Source organism: Prionailurus viverrinus, chromosome B4 (assembly GCF_022837055.1).
Source record: "Prionailurus viverrinus isolate Anna chromosome B4, UM_Priviv_1.0, whole genome shotgun sequence".
Classification (NCBI taxonomy): domain Eukaryota; kingdom Metazoa; phylum Chordata; class Mammalia; order Carnivora; family Felidae; genus Prionailurus; species Prionailurus viverrinus.
The window spans coordinates 43,186,221-43,205,179 of NC_062567.1; the positions used below are offsets into that span (position 1 = coordinate 43,186,221).

At 43.2% G+C, this 18,959-nt stretch overlaps 1 protein-coding gene across 1 annotated transcript in view; it reads left to right on the forward strand.

Annotated features, from left to right (window-relative positions):
- The window catches only part of LOC125170570 (uncharacterized), a 40,470-nt gene extending 24,476 nt beyond the window's left edge, over positions 1 to 15,994 (forward strand). Inside the window, exon 3 of the mRNA XM_047867275.1 lies at positions 15,753 to 15,994. The gene's annotated coding sequence lies outside the window, so the exon portion shown is untranslated. The remainder of the gene's footprint in view (positions 1 to 15,752) is intronic.
- Positions 15,995 to 18,959: the final 2,965 nt, after the last annotated feature.

Genomic DNA, 18,959 nt, shown 5'->3' on the forward strand with positions numbered 1-18,959 from the left:
CTCAGAGGCGGAGCTCAGCCAGTCTCCACCAGGAGAGGAGAATGGCACCTCAGGAGATGGTGGCACAGTAAAATCAAAGTAATCTGTGTTAGTTAACCGCAGGTGGCACAGAATTACCCAGCTAGCTTTAGATCTCTGACCGCTGACTTTCATGAGAGTTAGAAGTGAATTTCCATCTTATTTAAAGCTCTATTTTTGGGTCTCTTTGTTACCCTAGCTTGGTCTCTACTCAAATGAAAGCTTGAGGGAAATGGGATGAGCTGATTGGCTTAATCCCATTCAGCCTTACCTCCGGGGTGGGGGTGGGGTCAGCTTCCCCTCAAGCACTTGGCTTTCTAGGAGAAGGGGAACATCCGCATGAAAAACAAATCAAGGTGCTTTTCCAAAGAAGAAGGGATGGACATCCAGCAACCCAAAGCAGCAACTGTCCACTTACAGCCTAGAACAGAATTTCTACACTTTGGTACCGTTGTCATTTTGGGTTGGATAATTTGAGGCGTGGGTAGGGGAGAAGGGGTGAAGTCCTGTACCTTGTAAGATGTTAGCAGCATCCCTGGCCTCTCCTCACTATATACCACCACCACCCCTCCTCCCCACCTTCTACCTCCTTCATGAAACTAAAAATGTCTCCAGACTTTGCCAAACATCCCCTGCATGCAAAAATCTCCCCTGGTTGAAAACTGTTGCTCTTGAAAGAGCCTTGAAGCTGCCTTTTCTGCCTCTCTCCTCTAGTCTTTTCCTCATATAGCTGGTTGATTTTCTTTTGTAACAAGAACAGGCTGTGCTTGGAAATAATGACTTTACTCTGTGTGCTTGTAGAGTAAAATCTAAACCCTCAAGCAAGGCTTACAAAAACCCTCCAAAAATACCTGGCTAGTCTCATGTGCAATCCTATTCCCGATACTCATTGCTCTAAGTGACAATGAATTTCTCACTGCTCTCAAAGTTGCCACGCTTTTTTTTTCCTCATTTGCATTTGTACATACTATTCTTTCTGCCTGGAGTACCATTCTCTACCTTTGTCTTAGGGAAACTCCCATTTACTTTTCAAGACCCAACTTGAACATGACTTCCCCCTGTTTAAAAAAAAAAAAAGCCTTAATACTTCCTAAGAAAACTTCGTTTCTCCATGCTACTTTGTTCATACTTCTGAGTCACGTGTAGCACAATTTCTTATAATTGTGTATTATCTTCGAATCACCAGTACCTAACCCAATGCCTGACACAGAGAAGTTCCTTGGTTGCTGCGTGTCAAATGGATGTGGGAAATGAGGAAAACTGTCACAGTATTACCTCCAAATTTTACTAATAAAAATTGTGGCTTGGCCAGAGATCATTGGCTTTTATTAATTCAGACTGCATTTACAACAGGTGTCTCTGTCACTGAACTGGAAAGCAGGTGGAAAGCTAACCTCAGACAGGGAGTTAAATACTTTCAGCATTGTGCCTGGATAGCCCATGGATCAGTGAGCATGGATGTTTAAACAGTAATTTCCAGCTGCTGCTGCCAGAGAGAGATTGAGTGATGTTCCACAGAAAGTATCATGTTATAGTTTGTTACACAGGAACCTCTCTGTGAAGGTAAACTGCATGGTTTGCATTGAGAGCATGGGCTCAGTCTTTTCAAACAAATCCATTTGTCTGTTATCTTTATAAAGTCTTGATTTAAGGAATTAAAAATATATGTTTTGGACATCTAGCTATATCTAGTTTCTGAACCGTATGAGTCCTCCATAAGTATCTATATCAAAATTCTGGTGTCCAGATAGCACAAAAATGAGAAGAGCAGGTCTTTTTACAGAATCACAAGGCTCATTTTAATCTTATTGGACCCCATGTCTCCCTCCACTGTAGGGTGTCAGAAAATGCCCATTACACCCTAGAATCAGCCTCCAAACTTCCTTTCTGCTTCTCATTACTGGTCTCCTTCTCACAAGACTGGCAGAACAATCTTCCTGTTAACACAAATATGCCATGTTGGGAACGGTAGAGTCTGTTAAAGATAACACAAACCTGCAGTTGGGTCTGAGAATAATAAAAAATGTCACAAATGAGCCACCATCCCCCAGCGGGTTTTTCAAATCTAAAAACCTTAGTTCCATATTAACTTCATGGCACAAATATCCACTCTATAATATGAATAAGCCAGATGGAAATTCAAGAGGGAGAAAGAGGGGGAAAGGGCAGGGGGAGAGAGAGTCCCTTGAGTTGGGGAGAGACAGGAACTGTCAGGCTCTACTGTCATGGAATGCTTGCCCAGATCCAGTGGACCTCAACATTGTCTGCACACTAGGACCACACGGGGAGCTTAAAAAATACAGAGGCCCTGGGGTGCCTGGGTGGCTCAGTTGGTTAAGCCTCTGACTCTTGGTTTCAGCTCAGGTCATGATCTCATGGTTCCTGAGTTCGAGCCCCACGTTGGGCTCTGTGCTGACAGTGCAGAGCCTGCTTGGGGTTCTCTCTCTATCCTCTTTTCTCTCTGCCTGTCCCAGTCTCCCTCTCTTTCTCAAAATGAATTAATAAACTTTAAATTGTTTTTTAATTAAAAAAAAATACAGAGGCCCGGGCCCCAACTGAATTGGAATCTCCGAGGATGGTTGGTACAGCCAGTGTTTAAATATCCAACCACATATCTGGAGCCTGAAAGTCTTATTTCATAAACACATTGCCTGCCTCCATGTGAGGAAAGCAGAATGCTGTGAGAGTTCCACTCTGACTGCACGCAGCCAGGGAGGAATTCATCCCCCACTTTGCCTCTTCCTACCCCACACCCACCAAAAAAAGATATGATAGTGTTACCAAAAGAAGCAGGGGGTTATTCTGGATGCGGGAAAAAAAAATTAAAACTAATTACTAAATTGCTCTAACTGTGCCCAGAGCTTAAAGTTCATACACTGGGACCGAATAGCAATTATTAGCTGTGCCGAAGTCTTATTTTAGTTCAGGATCTGAGTGGACTTGACCTTGAACCTACAGGGAAACAAGGCTGGGAACGCAGAATCTGACACAGGTAGCAGCAAAAGGTATCAGCACGTTTTCTTAGTTTTGAGTGAAGGGCATTAAAATCCAGAGGGAAATTCCCCTTATTTTTCCTGTTATGGTTGATATAATGTTGGAAATTTGAAGGTAAACATTTATAATCCCTCCAAAAAAAAGTTGCAACTGTGTTATATAACTCTTAGCCAATTGGATTAAGATATGATTCATAGTCTACATGTGTGATTCTGTTTCTTAATCATAAAAGGTATAATGTTTGTCAACATTATGATTAAAGGCTTAAGAAAGTGAACTCTGGGGCGCCTGGGTGGCTCAGTCAGTTAAGCGTCCGCCTTTGGCTCAGGTCATGATCTCGCAGTTCATGAGTTTGAGCCCCACATCGGGCTCTGTGCTGACAGTTCAGAGCCTGGAGCCTGCCTCAGATTCTGTGTCTCCCTCTCTCTCTCTCTCTCTCTCTCTCTCTCTCTCTCTCTCTCAGCCCCTTCCCTGCTCATGCTCCATCTCTGTCTCTCTCCCTCTCTCAAAAATAAATAAACATTAAAAAAAAAAAAAAAGAACTCTGCTTTGAGTCCCTCTGTTCCCAACAGAGACCAATAAAGGCAGTAAAACCTCATTTTTACAGGTTGCACATACAGGCGTGGTGCAGACAAGGAGCTCCCGGCAAAAAAGCCTTGCCTGAAGATAAAATAATCAGCATGTCACTATGAGTTCCCCTTGACCTGCGCTCCTGCAGGTCTAGTGAGAACATGTGTCCCAGGTGGACTTTACTGAAGAATTTCTAGGCTGGGTCCATTAGGCAAAACGTTTCCGAGGAAATATTTGTTTCTGAGGAACATCGATTCTTACCTACATATACCCAAGTCCCCATTTGATGAGAGTTGAAAAAGCAATAACATTAATAACAGTAGCGACTTCAATTTATTTCTCCTACGTAGGCTCTGTGCTGGGTATTTCACCTGCCATATTTTACTTAATCTCCGCCATTACCCTGTGAGGTAGAAATTAGCACGAGGTCACTTGGCTGAACTGAGTATGTCTGAGCTAGGTCTCTTGGGTGTGTCTGTGAAACCAAGGTTTTCCCATTATTTGCCATCAAAGTTTATTTATTTATTTTGAGAGAGAAAGAAATAGAATCCCAAGCAGGGATTCGGACGCTTAATGGACTGAGCCACCCAGGCGCCCTTCCCACTTTTATCTATGGCCTCTTGAAATGGGGAACTATGTGCTCTGGTTCCTCAGTTGCCTCAGATTACCCATAAGTTCCAGTACCTGGGATTGGTGCCTGAGTGCCTGCTGCTGAATCTCCCTGTTGCCAGTCTCCTTGGCCTTCTTCCAATCACTTGCCACTGCCTGCTCCATCTCAGCTTGGGCTGACCTTCAGATCCTACTGTGACTTGGTTTGTAGAAGTCAAAGTCCACCTGTCTTTTCCCCTGACACTCATCTTTTGGTCTTGGCATTTTCTCCAAGGCTTACACCCTCAGCTGTGCACCTATGTCAGGCCAGTGGCCTCCACCTGCTCCCACTGGTTTTCCATGATTTCTGGCCTATCCTGGTCGTAGTTTATGAACAAGATATTTTATGAATGAGATGACTTTTCAGATTCCAGATACATGCTTGGATATTGAAACAGTGGCTATATAAATTTTCAAATTTGTAAGTGCTGTAGCAAATGCTCCTTCTCCAAAAAAATGTAAATTGTGGATCCCTGTCCTTTTGGAGGGCTGGAAGCTTCTGCATTAAAAATATAAATGTGATAAGTGTTTTAAAAAATAACATTTGTGTTTTTCTAAGTATAAAAATGATACTTGAGTTTTTTATAGACAACATGTGAAATAGCGGTAAATATAAAGACACAAAATAGATCAAAGCCCAATTACCCAAAGATGGCTAATCACTGTGAGTGATTTAGTGTACTTGGTAAATTTTCTTTAAGCCTTTACGCACACATAAGCACACATATATACAAAATTGGGATTATACCTAATATTGTCTCATATTTCAATTAATATTATCCTGCCAGCCTTTCCCCATATCATTACCATTCTTCCCCTCCCCCAGACTTATTGAAGTATAATTGTCAAATAAGTTTATAATATATTTAAAATATACAACAGATATATTGTGAAATCAAATCAAGTTACAAATAAAATTAACACATCCATCACCTCACAGTTATCTTGTCTTGTATATGAGAGTGCTGGCGATCTACTCTCTTAGTAAATTTCAATTATACAGTATTATTTACTATTGTCACTATTCTGCATTAGATCCTCAGAACTTATTTATCTTACACCTGAAAGCTGTACCCTTTGACCAACATCCTCCCACGTCCCCCCCCCCCCCACCCCGCCCCAGCTCCTGGCAACTACTGTTCTTTTAAAAAAAATTTTTTTTAATGTTTTATTTATTCTTGAGGGAGAGAGAGAGAGAGAGCACACGTTGGAGAGGGGCAGAGCAAGAGAGGGACACAGAATCTGAAGCAGGCTCCAGGCTCTGAACTGTCAGCACAGAGCAATACTTGGGGCTCGAACTCATGAACCATGAGGTCATGACCTGAGCCGAAATTGGACGTTCAACCAACTGAGCCACCCAGGTGCCCCTGGCAACTATTGTTCTAGGAGTTTGATCTTTTCTTTTCTTTTCTTTTCTCTTGTCTTTTCTTTCTTGTCTTTTCTTTCTGTTAGATTGCACATCTAAGTGATACTATAGAGTATTTGTCTTTCTCTTTCTGGTTTATTCCACTTAGCATAATGCCCTCTATGTTCATCCATGTTTTTGCAAATGGCAGGATTTCCTTTTTTTTTTTTTTAAGGCTGAATAATATTCATTGTATATGTAGATATATATATCACATTTTCTTTTCTATTCATCTGTTGATGGACACTTAGGTGGTTTCCATATCTTAGCTATTGTGAATACTGCTGCAATGAAAACGGGGGTGTATATATCTCTTCAAAATAGTGATTTTATTTCCCTTGGGAATATACCCAGAAGTGGGATTGCTGGATCAAATGGTAGTTCTATTTTTAATTTTTTGAGGAAACTCCACACTGGTTTCCAAAATGGCTATATCAGTTTACATTCCCACCAAGTGTACAAACGTTGCCTCTTCTTCATGTCTTTGCCAGCGTTTGTTATTTCTTGTCTTTTTGATAGTAGCCATTCTGACTGGTGTGAGGTGATATCACATTATGGATTTTTGGAGGGGGGGGTTGGAAAATTTTGTAATTTATTTTTTTAATTTACGTCTGAGTTAGTTAGCATATAGTGCAGCAATGATTTCAAGAGTAGATTCCTTTAATGCCCCTTACCCATTTAGCCCATCCCTCCTCCCACAATCCCTCCAGCAACCCTCTGTTCTCCATATTTAAGAGTCTCTTATGTTTTGTCCCCCTCCCTATTTTTATATTATTTTTGTTTCCCTTCCCTTATGTTAATCTGTTTTGTATTTTAAAGTTCTCATATGAGTGAAGTTATATGATATTTATCTTTCTCTGACTAACTTCGCTTAGCATAATACCCTCTAATTCCATCCACATAGTTGCATATGGCAAGATTTCATTCTTTTTGATTGCCAAGTAATACTCCATTGTATATATATACACCATATCTTCTTTATCCATTCATCCATCAATGGACATTTGGGCTCTTTCCATACTTTGGCTGTTGTTGATAGTGCTGCTATAGGGTGCATGTGCCCCTTAGAAACCGCACACCTGTATCCCTTGGATAAATACCTAGTAGTGCAATTGCTGGGTCGTAGGGTAGTTCTATCTTTAATTTTTTGAGGAACCTCCATACTGTTTTCCAGAGTGGCTGCCCCAGTTTGCATTCCCACCAGCAGTGCAAAAGAGATCCTCTTCCTCTGCATCCTTGCCAACATCTGTTGTTGCCTAAGTTTTTAATGTTAGCCATTCTGACAGGGGTGAGGTGGTATCTCATTGTGGTTTTGATTTGTATTTCCCTGATGATGAGTGATGTTGAGCATTTTTTCATATGTCAGTTGGCCTTCTGGATGTCTTCTTTGGAGAAGTGTCTATTCGTGTCTTTTGCCCATTTCTTCACTGGATTCTTTGTTTTCTGGGTGTTGAGTTTGATAAGTTCTTTATAGATTTTGGATACTAACCCTTTATCTGATATGTCATTTGCAAATATCTTCTCCCATTCCATTGGTTGCCTTTTAGTTTTACTGATTGTTTCCTTCACTGTGCAGAAGTTTTTATTTTGATGAGGTCCCAACAGTTCATTTTTGCTTTTGTTTCCGTTGCCTCTGGAGACGTGTTGAGTAAGAAGTTGCTGTGGCCACGATCAAAGAGGTTTTTTCCTGGTTTCTCCTCAAGGATTTTGACAACTTCCTGTCTTACATTTAGGTCTTTCATGCATTTTGAGTTTATTTTTGTGTCTGGTGTAAGAAAGTGGTCCAGGTTCATTCTTCTGCATGTCGATGTCCAGTTTTCCTAGCAGCACTTGCTGAAGAGACTGTCTTTATCCATTGGTTATTCTTTCCTGCTTTGTCAAAGATTACTTGGCCATATGTTTGTGAGCCCATTTCTGGGTTCTCTATTCTATTCCACTGATCTGAGTGTCTGTTTTTGTGCCAGTACCATACTGTCTTGATGATTACAGCTTGGTAATACAGCTTGAAATCTGGTCATTTTGGTTTTGATACGAATCTCCCTGATGATTAGTGATGATGAGCACCTTTTCATGCATCTGTTGGCCATTTGTATGTCTTCTTTGGAAAAATGTCTATTCAGGTCATTTGCCCATTTTTTAATCAGGTTATTTGGGTTTTGTTTTGTTTTTGTGTTTGTTATTAAGTTGTAAGAGTTCTGTATATATTTTGGATATTAACCCCTTATCAGATAAGCAATTTACAATTCTTTTTCCCATTCCATAGGTTGTCTTCCCATTTTGTTAACAGTTTCCTTTGCTGTGCAGAACCTTTTTAGTTTGATGTAGTCGCATTTGATTATTTTTGCTTTTGTTGCCTGTGCTTTGGGTGTCATGTCCAAAAAATCATTGCCAAGACCAATGTCAAGGAGTTTTGCCCTCTGTTTTCTTCTGGAAATGTTATGGTTTGAGGTATTAGATTTAAGTCTTTAATCTATTTTGAGATGATTTTTGTGTATGGTGTCAGATACGCATCCAATTTCATTCTTAGCAGGTAGATACAATGTCTTCCCAACACCATTTATTGAAGACACGCTTTCTTCATCTGTGTATTCTTGGCACTTTTGTCTAAAATTAGTTTGTCTGGGGGAGCCTGGGTGGCTCAACCAATTGGGTGTCCAACTTCAGCTCAAGTCATAATCTCACGGTTTGGTGTGTGGGTTTGAGCCTCACACTGGGCTCTGTCCTGATAGCTCAGAGTTTGGAGCCTGCTTCAGATTCTGTGTCTCCCTCTCTCCCTGCCCCTCCCCCACCCACACTCAGTCCCTCTCTCTTTCTCAAAAATAAACATTTAAAACATTTTTTAAATAAAATTAGTTTGTCTGTATTCATTAAAATTCTTTGAAAATATGTTCAGTAACTGTATAATATTCTACCTTATGAACAAGTATGAAATACATGTCTTCTCAGAGACTTAGGTTGATTATATTGATAAATGTGCTGCAATGAACATACTGTGCATGAATTTTTCTGTGCAATTTTATGTTCTAGATTACTAGGACAAAAGGTAATATTATCTAAAGCAGTGGTTGGCAATTTTTTTTGTCTCAGGACCCCTTTACACTCTGAACTATTGTTGAGGACCTAAAGAGATCTTGTTTATATTGGTTATAGCTATCAATATTTATGATATTAGAAGTTAAAAATGAGATATTTAAATAATATTTATTTAAAATACTCAAAATTTCACTTAAAAATAATAAGAAACACATTGTTTTTTAAGAAATGGGTGAATTAGCGAGAGGTAGAAATCAAGTACACATCTTTCTGTTAGGGGCCTAAAGAAATTCCCACGTTTCTACTAGTCCTGCCACAGAGATGGAAAACGGAGAGGCAGAGGGTGGGGAGCCTTAATGGAGGTAGAGGTGGGAAAGAGTCTGAGGGAGTGTCAGCCACTCTTCTCACAGGACACATGGAAAATGTTTAAGGTTCTAGTCCACCAGATGAAAATTCGAAGGCATAATCTTCCTTCTCACACTGCTAGAATGTCTTCTAAAATAGACATTCTGCTAAAATAGACAACTGCTTCGTGGAGTTCAAAATACCCACTTTATAGGTTCCTTGTACAAACTTACGCCACTTTTGTTTTAAGATTTTTTTTTTTAAGATTGCGGGGCTTGAACCCACCATCCTGAGATCAAGAGTTGTGTGCTCCACCAACTGAACCAGAAGGCCCCAGCCATTTATTTTTATTTTTATTTATTTATTTTTATTTAAGTGTTTTATTTACTTATTTTGGGAGAAAGAGAGAGAGGGAGAGCAGGGGAGGGGCAGAGGGAGGGAGAGAGAGAGAATCCCAAGCAGGCTCTGCACCTGTCAGCCAGGATCTTGACGCAGGGCTTGATCTTATGAACCTCGAGATCATGACCTGAGCAGAAATCAAGAGTCAGACGCTTAACCAACTGAGCCACCCAGGTGTCTCCCCACCCCCCACCCCCCGCCAAGCCATTTATTTTTAAAACCAAATGATGAGCTACACTACACAGATAGGAATTCTCAGCCTATTCTTGAGGAAATTGGAAAGGTATGTGACTTGTCTCAGGCTGGGGTGGGGAATGGACACAATAGAATCACCACATTTAGAACCTGGTTGTCCCAACTACCAGTCTGGTGGTATGCCCATTGATTCTGGAGAGTCAATACTATTAGTTCAGGAGTCTGTCCTCGGAATTCGCTGCTTCTATAAGTGATTACAAGGTATCAAAGGTTCAAGCTACTTTCTAGGCTCCTAGGCTTCTGTGGGTATTCGGACCCTTCCCACCTTTCATTTTCCACTGAAGGACGGAACATACAAACAGGCAATGGCCAAATATATGACCCATATGACAGTAGAGCTCTGACCCACAACCTCTTCTGCGATCAGCTCTAGAAGCCAAGGAACTTGCCTTCCACCTCAGGATCCCCACCCCCTTTACGACCAGGACCAACTTGAGAAAGCCAAATGTGTTCCCCGAACCAATCCCATAAGACGCCCTGCTTCTAGATAGCCCACCTCCACCTTCCCCACACCAACAAACTCCCACCAGAGATTACCTGAATTCTTCCCTTTTTTTTCCACTGCAGAGCCTAGCTACTCCCCTGCTTGGCTGGTGCCTCTGCCAAATGCAAGCCATGGTGGCTGACTCCCTTACTATAGCAAGCTCTGAATAAATAGCCTCTGTGCTCATTTGGCATGTCTTCATTTATTTCCACACCACTGAGTGAATAATGAAGGATGTTATAAAGCCAAATTGTGAAAAAAGCATCAGTTATTGAACATTTGTAAAGTGCTTTATGATCATTTTAGTATGCCTTGTAAACACCTCGTGAAATACTGATATCCCCATTCTAAAGCCGAGAAAATTGAGAAAGAACTGGGAGATGAAGTGATTTTGCCCAGAGCTGGGATCAGAACATTACCCCCCCCACCCCACCCCCCTGTGTTTGAGGTCTGTTGTTTATCCACTGAGCTCAGGCTGCACTTTGGAATCATTACCATTTTAAAGCATTTCACTCTGGGTTGAGTGAGCATTAAGAAGTGGATCACATTTCACCCTGGCAGGCGCTAAAGTATTGTTTTTAGTTTGTTTTTCTAAGTTTTAGTAGACGACATATGGGCTCCATTAACTTTACTATGTCGCACAATTTGGAAGATAGTTTCTTTTCCAAAATATTTTTCACCGTAATTTCACATTTTAAAGTTCAGCACACACCGTCAACCCTTGATACTTGTTTTTCTCAAAGTTGTGCCCTTTTCCTCTCCCCTGCTCGGTGGGGTGGGGGGGGGTTGGGGGGGTGGGGGGGGGCGGGGATGGGGGGAGGGGATGGCCAGGGGTATGTTCTGTTATTGCCACTTTACGGGAGGAGGGGAGGATGCTGGTAACTGTGCCTGAGCTGGACAAAGTCCTCCTAATGCAAAGGCTTTCCTTTTTTTTTTTTTTTTTTTTGTAAGATAAGAAGCTTTTTGGTCCCCCACCCCTGCCAAGTCTTAAGATTGCTGATGATGTTGGGGCGCCTGGGTGGCTCAGTTGGTTACGCATCCGATTCTTGATCTCAGCTCAGGTCTTGATCTCAGGGGCGTGAGTTCAAGCCCCACGCTGGATTCCATGCTGGGCGTGAAGCCTACTTAAACTAAACTAAAATAAAAAATAAACAAAAGCTTGCTGATGATGTTGACTGAAGGCGATGTGAAGAAAACTGAGATATGCAGAACCTGCCTGGAATAGGGGAAGGCTGGACTGGAAGGCAGGGGCAGGTAGGAAAGGACGATCCTGTGTAGTTCCTTGCCGTCTGCAAAAAAGCAGTTATCCCTGTTCCTCTCTTCCATGGAGCACTCAAAAAGGAGAAGGTGTGGCAGCAGCATTGGGCCTGTGTGGCACTGTACCTGGTCAGCCCAGCGTGGCCACCCTAGTGGTCTGTCAGGGGACACTGGCTGAGGTCGATCAATTTAGCACCCTGCATACTTTCATTAAATGTTAACCAATGACATCGATCTGCTGGCTAATGGTTCATCTGCCCAGTCCCTGGAATCCTCTCTTGTCACCTATTCTCCCTAGCTACAAATCCTATTTCTTTTACATTATCCTTTCAGATTTCTTCATTTTGGAGGCGCCTGGGTGGCTCAGTCATTTAAGTGTCTGACTTCGGCTCAGAGATCATGATCTCACAGCTCGTGAGTTGGAGCCCTGCATTGGGGTCTATGCTGACAACTTGGATCCTGGAGCCTGCTTCAGATTCTGTGTCTCCATCTCTCTCTCTGTCCCTCCCCAACTGATGCCCTCTCTCTCAAAAACAAAAAATAAACGTTAAAAAAAATTTTGTTTTAAGATTTCTTTTCTTTTCTTTTTCTTACGCTTATACAGGGCACCTGAGTGGCTCAGTCGGTTAAGCATCCAACTGTTGGTTTTGACTCAGGTCATGATCTCAGTTTGTGAGTTCGAGCCCTGTGCCAAGTGCAGAGCCTGCTTGGCATTTCTCTCTCCCTCTCTCTCTGCTCATCCCTGGCTTGCTCTCTCTCTCTCTCAAAAATAAATAAATAAACAAACATTAAAAAATGTAAAGCTTATTATGCATAAGCCTGCAGAAGAGGCCCACCAGTGTGTATGGTCAGGTATGTGCTATGATATCTGGTAAGGGTTTCCTTTTTCCCTCTGATGGTGCAAGCCGGTGGCTCGCAGTGACTGGGAGAACAGGTCAAGTCTCTGAGGAGACAAGCAGCTCAGACAGAGCCTGCCAGCTCCCTGCCCCTTGTCTCCCATTTCGCCTGGGAGCTGTGCCACAGAAGGCAGAGGGGATACTGGAGGGGAACGCAGGTCTCAGGGCCGGAGGAGTTGAGGGCAGTGCTGGCAAGGAAGGAGGGAAGAAGGCAAGGAATAGGAGGCGGCATCAGCCAGAACTATGCAAGAGCCCACCGCCATTCCTAATTTGTATCATTTTTGTCTTGCTGCATTTGGACTTCCTTTCATCCCACAATAGAAAGGCCAAAAGCCTAAAAAAACAGGGGGGGACGGCACCTGGGTGGCTCAGTCAGTTAAGCATCTGACTCAGGTCATGATCTCGAGGTTTGTGAGTTCGAGCCCTGCATCGGGCTCTGTGCTGATAGCTCACAGCCTGGAACCTGCTTCAGATTCTGTGTCTCCCTGTCTCTCTCTGCCCCTCCCCTGCTCACACTCTGTCTCTCTCTGTCTCCCAATAATAAATAAACATAAAAAAAAAAAAAAGGCCAAAGGCCTTAGAGTTGAGAAGTCTCCAAGATGTTACAAGTAACAGGTGTTTACTGATCACCTATTCAGTGCACAGGCCAGCAGCAGCTGTCACAACAGAAAAAGCAAAAGCAAGGTTGGAGACACAGAGGCAAGGTTGGGCAAGTCCTTCAATTCTCTGAACTGTATTTTTCTTATCCTTTAATGCACTGTAATTAGGACTTGGTGAGGAAAAAAAATAAAATAGGCATGAGCCATAGCCACAAGTGGCAAATAATCAGTGACACTAACAGATAAAAAGAAGTGAAGATGAAGTGCTAACCTTCCGGGGACTTTTCAATACTGCTGTGAAGACAAGTCATCCATATAAAAAGTTGAATACCGAGGCGCCTGGGTGGCTCAGTTGGTTAAGCCTCCAACTCTTGGTTTCCGCTCAGGTCATGATCTCATGGTTCATGGGTTCAAGCCCCACGTCAGGCTCTGTGCTGACAGCATGGAGCCTGCCTGGGATTCTGTCTCCCTCTCTCTCTGGCCCTCCCCTTGCTCTCTCTCTCTCTCTCTCTCTCTCTCAAAAATAAATAAATAAACATTAAAAAATAAATAAAAAGTTGAATACCAGAAGTTGCGTAGGTAATTTTTTTTGGCTCTTGATAAACACAGTATTTTATTTATTAAAAAAAAATGTTTTTTAACGTTTATTTATTATTGAGAGACAGAGAGAGATAGAGCATGAGCAGGGGAGGGGCAGAGAGGGAGGGAGACACAGAATCTGAAGCAGGCTCCGGGCTCTGAGCTGTTAGCACAGAGCCCGACGTGGGGCTCGAACTCCTGGACTGTGAGATCATGACCTGAGCCGAAGTCAGACGCTTAACCGACTGAGCCACCCAGGCGCCCCAATAAACACAGTATTTTAATATAATCATTGAGACAGAATTTAATCTTTAACAAGTCCCTTGTGTCCTTATCTTCTATTATCTAAATGTAAATGCATCTATTGAGAAAAGATGAAAAACCAGCATCACTAAAGGCATTATAAATTGCATAGTGTGCAAGGAGACTAAAAGTCAAAATTGGACCCCAGCCCCCTCCTTGGGGCACCTGGCTGGCTCAGTCGGTAGAGCATGTGACTCTTGATCTGAGGGTTATAAATTCAAACACTATGTTAGGTGTAGAGATTACTTAAGAATAAAATCTTTAGGGGAGCCGGGGTAGCTCAGTCGATTAAATGTCTGACTCTTGATTTCAGCTCAGGTCATGATCTCACAATTTGTTTTTTTTGGGTTTTTTTGGTTTTTTTTGTTTTTTACATTTTTTTTTTAACGTTTATTTATTTTTGCGACAGAGAGAGACAGAGCATGAATGGGGGAGGGTCAGAGAGAGAGGGAGACACAGAATCGGAAACAGGCTCCAGGCTCTGAGCTGTCAGCACAGAGCCCGATGCAGGGCTCGAACTCACAAACCTCGAGATCATGACCTGAGCCGAAGTCAGACGCCTAACCGACTGAGCCACCCCGGGCGCCCCCATGATCTCACAATTTGTGAGCCTGTGTTGGGCTGACAGCTCACAGCCTGGACCCTGCTTTGGATTCTCTTTCCTCGCTCTCTGCCCCTCCCCTGCTTGTGTGCTCTCTCTCTCTCTCTCAAAAATAGTAAACTGTAGGGGCGCCTGGGTGGCTCAGTCGGTTAAGCATCTGACTTCGGCTCAGGTCGTGATCTCACAGTCTGTGAGTTTGAGCCCCGCATCAGGCTCTGTGCTGACAGCTCAGAGCCTGGAGCCTGCTTCGGATTCTGTGTCTCCGTCTCACTCTGACCCTCCCCTATTCATGCTCTGTCTCTCTCTGTCTCAAAATAAATAAAAGTTAAAAAAAAAAAAAAACTTAAAAAAAAAATAGTAAACTGTAAAAAAATCTTTTTTTAATGTTTATCTTTTATTTTTAATTTTTTAGCATTTATTTACTTTTGAGAGACAAAGGGAGGCAGAGCATGAGCAGGGGAGGGGCAGAGAGAGAGAGAGAGAGAGAGAGAATCTGAAGCAGGCTCCAGGCTCTGAGCTGTCAGCACAGAGCCCAGTGTGGGGCTGGAACCCATAAATTGCAAGATCATGACCTGCACCGAAGTCAGACGCTTAACCGACCGAGCCACCGGGGCATCCCTAAAATAAAATCTTAAAAAAAAAAATTGGAACCCTCCCCTCCCCTAACGTCCGGGTGAGTGTTAGACTAGTTGCGTTATTTCTACGGGGACATACCAGTGCCGACAGTAGTGCAGGGAGGTGGAGAGAATATGGAATCAGAAGGCTCTTGGTTTCAGCTTTGACTCTTGCTAATCACCGTCGTAATCTGGGGACAGATAACTTAGATTCTGAGCCTGATTTTGGCCGTCAAAGCACTCTAAAAGTTACCTTTCAACTTACCCAAAAATATAAGAGCACAAACAAAAACAAATTCTGTCAGCTCACCCTCTCTACGGGCTAAGTAAACTGTACTACCTCAATTCTAAAGAGAGACATAAACAAAATCGCAATGCTGATCCTCAGCACATGGTCTTAGTTAAAATAAAAGTATACGCTTCAGTACTGTGTACCTGGATTGTATCCCATTCTCCTAAAAAGTGTTTGGAAGTGGGGTCTTGACTAGGTTGTCTCCTCATGACATAGAAGCTGTTGCATGTACAGCTGATCACCTTACTGTCCATTGCTGAAAGGAATGAACTGTAACGAACAGGCTTTAAAATTCACGCGTGATCATTTATCGTGGGTCTACCGTGTGCCGGGCACACTCTTAAGGGTGGGGGAATCAGAATAACGTTGCTGTCTAACAAATCAGTCTAGCAGTGGAATGTATAAACCGATACGTTAGAAGATACCATGCGAGTGTCTCGCTAATGGTATAAATCCACAGCCATGCCAGAAATCTGGGAGGAGTAATACTCACCTGGGAGACTCTGGGAAGACCGTGGCGGAGGTGATGTTTGAGCCGAATCTTGAGAGGTGAGTGGAAATTTGCCAGGGGAAGAAAGAGAAGGGTATTAACGAGCAGAGGGAAGAGCATAGCTCATGAAAGTGCCTGGCACGTTTGAGAAATGGTGAAGAGAGAGATTTTGTGAGGGGGGAAGGTAGACGGACGGATAGCTTGGGGCTAGCACATGGGGAGGCTTCTTAGGCCACATGAATGGCTCATCACCCCTTCAGGTAATGGGGAGTGGGGGGGCACAGGTAGTGCGGGATGTGTTGTGTGTTATGCTTTGTTTTTAAAATTTTGTTTTGTATTTTTTTTTAATTTTTTAAAGTGTTTATTTTTATTTTTGAGAGCGAGAGACAGAGAGAGAGAGAGAGATCGCGCATGAGCAGGGGAAGGGCAGAGAGAGAGGGAGACACAGAATCCGAAGCAGGCTCCAGGCTCTGGGCTGTCAGCACAGAGCCCAACGCAGGGCTGGAACCCATGGACTGCAAGATCATGACCTGAGCCGAAGTTGGATCCTCAACTGACTGAACCACCCAGGCACCCCAAGGTTTTATTTTTAAGTAATCTCTACACCCAGTGTGGGACTTGAACTGAGGTCAAGAGTCACATGCTTCACCAACTAGGCCAGCCGGGCGCCCCATGTGTGTGTGTGTGGTGCTTTTAAGGTAATGGGAGGTCATGCCGAGGGAGTAGATAACGTGGGAGTAGGGAAAAACAGGTTAGGAGACAAATAGGAGGTGGGAGCGGGAAGGCTGGCTCTGAGAAGCATTTCTGAAAGAGAAGAGACAGCATGTGGTAAACACTGGTTGTGGAGGCTGAGGGAGAGGCAGAAATGGAGTAGGACTTTGAAGTTGCTCAGTACAAGGGAGACTGGTGGCTGGTGGTACTGTTCATTGAGGTGCAAGAACAAGCAACAAGATGGGTTTTCTGCTCCAGGGTTCTTCTGACTAGAGAGTGACCACTAACATTGGCACAGGTGGTCAGGGACCAAACAAGAAGACAGGATGTCCGCGGCTGAGAAACTGGAGCAAGCCTGCCTCAGAATGAAACCACAGATGTCAACTGCCACGCTTTGGGCTCCAGGTAAAACACCCTTTAAAAGCTGTTATCTAGAATATGTCCCGTCTACTGCACACCTCTTTTTTGGTTACGCTGTGCACCATCTCCAGTTCAAAGACTGTGGAGTGGGAATGTCAGAGCCAGATTACCCAGGCAAGTGACCTCAGGCAAGACGCTTAAACCTCCCTCTGCTTCGGCTTCCTCATATGCAAAATAAGAAGTTCTTCACGAGGCTGTTATAAGAATGATATGAGTTCGTATATATAAATGTGTGCCTGGCACAAAGTCAAGTACCTGATAAGCACTTGCTATCATTATTAATAAGTAACAGAATGCTCAACTAAACATGGTACAAATGTTAGAGACTTATTACGGAACGAGATTGGAAGTGGACAGTTCCAGAGCTGGTGCTGTTGCTTGATAACCAAGTTGTCAAGGACCAGACTCTTCCCAAATCCCATTTTGCCATGCTCAGCTTGTTAGTGATTTCTCACCTCATGGTGGCAGAAAGACTGCAGTAGCTCCAAGTATCAAGTCCTTACCCAACCAACATTCCAAGCAGGAAATAAGGGGTTGGGCGGGGGGGGGGCTTTCTTCTTTGTGTAACCCTCACTTATCAAGGAGGAGAATCTTTCCTAGAAGCCCCCAGTAGGTTTCCTTTCAGCTAGAACCGGGCCACAGGCCCATCCCTAACTTCAAGAGAGGCTAGAAAAGAATGTGACACTTCTAACCTACAACAAATGAGGCAAAAGTGGAATTGGGGTTGGCTGTTGCTTGTATTGCCTGCCACAGTCTGAGAACCAAAGAGTTTCAAGGATGCCTCACTCAGGCCAGGGGTAATTGAGAAACAAGGACATAGATGTATTTATTGAGAGTGAGTCAGCCATAGGGTTCACCTTTCAGAGGCCATCAGCTTTTTTGAGAATAGCTTTTTAACCCAGGTGAGTGTCCTATTGGTAAAATATGGAGAAAGGATATTTTTGAGCAAGGGGTCCTTTCTAGTATTCTTGCTTCTTCTAGGCTGTCACTATCCCTAGGAGGGGGCTCATCATTCAGTTCACCTTTATTTAAAAGGTTGCCCAGGCCATTCACTGTTAGAATTACTTACAAGAAAGTACAGGCCAGCTTCCTTCCCTTTCACTGCCCCTTGCAGCAGTCTCTGCCACAATGACAGGTCTAATGGGCAGGGACAGTTATGTGAGAAGAGCTACTCTTTCCTCCTTAGAAGTTGGTCTTAAATCCAGCTGTTCCCCTGCAATCCACATCCCCACGCTCACTGCCGGAGTTTGGGCCCCAAGCATCTTTCATCCGGGCTCCTGTTCGAGTTTCTCCTTCGCAAGAAAGAAGGCAATGCAGTAAGGTGGAAAGAGAGCTACGAAGGAACCAGAAGAAAACTTCTTAAGCACCCAGAGAAAGCCTTATTCCCACTGTCCAATTCTGCTAACAAAGACGAGGAGAAAATTTTAAATTCCAAGGCACTTAGTTACTGATCTGATTCTGGCCTGCATGTGGATATTCAATAAATACTTGTTAAATTAAATTGATTCAAGGTTTTATTTATTCAGCCTACTTAAAGCTTATGTAACCCCCTTGGAGATTTGTGTCAAGCTGTTATATTGGAAAATATATGAAAGGTAGTATTTTCACTAGACCAGCTTTCCTCTTAATGAGCTTTATGAGCTTAATGTAGATGGGTGTGCGTGTGTGTGTGTGTGTGTGTGTGTGTCCAGGAGAGAAGCAGAAGGAGGAGGTGAGGAAGAAACAGGAGAAAAGCCTGTTTCTGTCATTTCCTACATTTGTCTTCATTGCTATACTTATAAACCAGCTACTGCCCTCTAGTGCTCACTGTATAAAGTTCACTCCCAAATTCCATTTGTATCTTTAAAAACCCTGGTGACTCCAGGAAGGGACAACCTCTTCTTTTGCAGATAAGCAAACTGAAGTCCAGAGACTCAGATGTCAAACTGACCCAGGCAGCTTCCTGGATTCTTAGTCACCTCACTGTAATTCGTCCGGCAAACTATTTTTATTAAAGGCATTGCTCAGGCATTTCAACAGCTAATCAATAAAAAATTACAGCATACT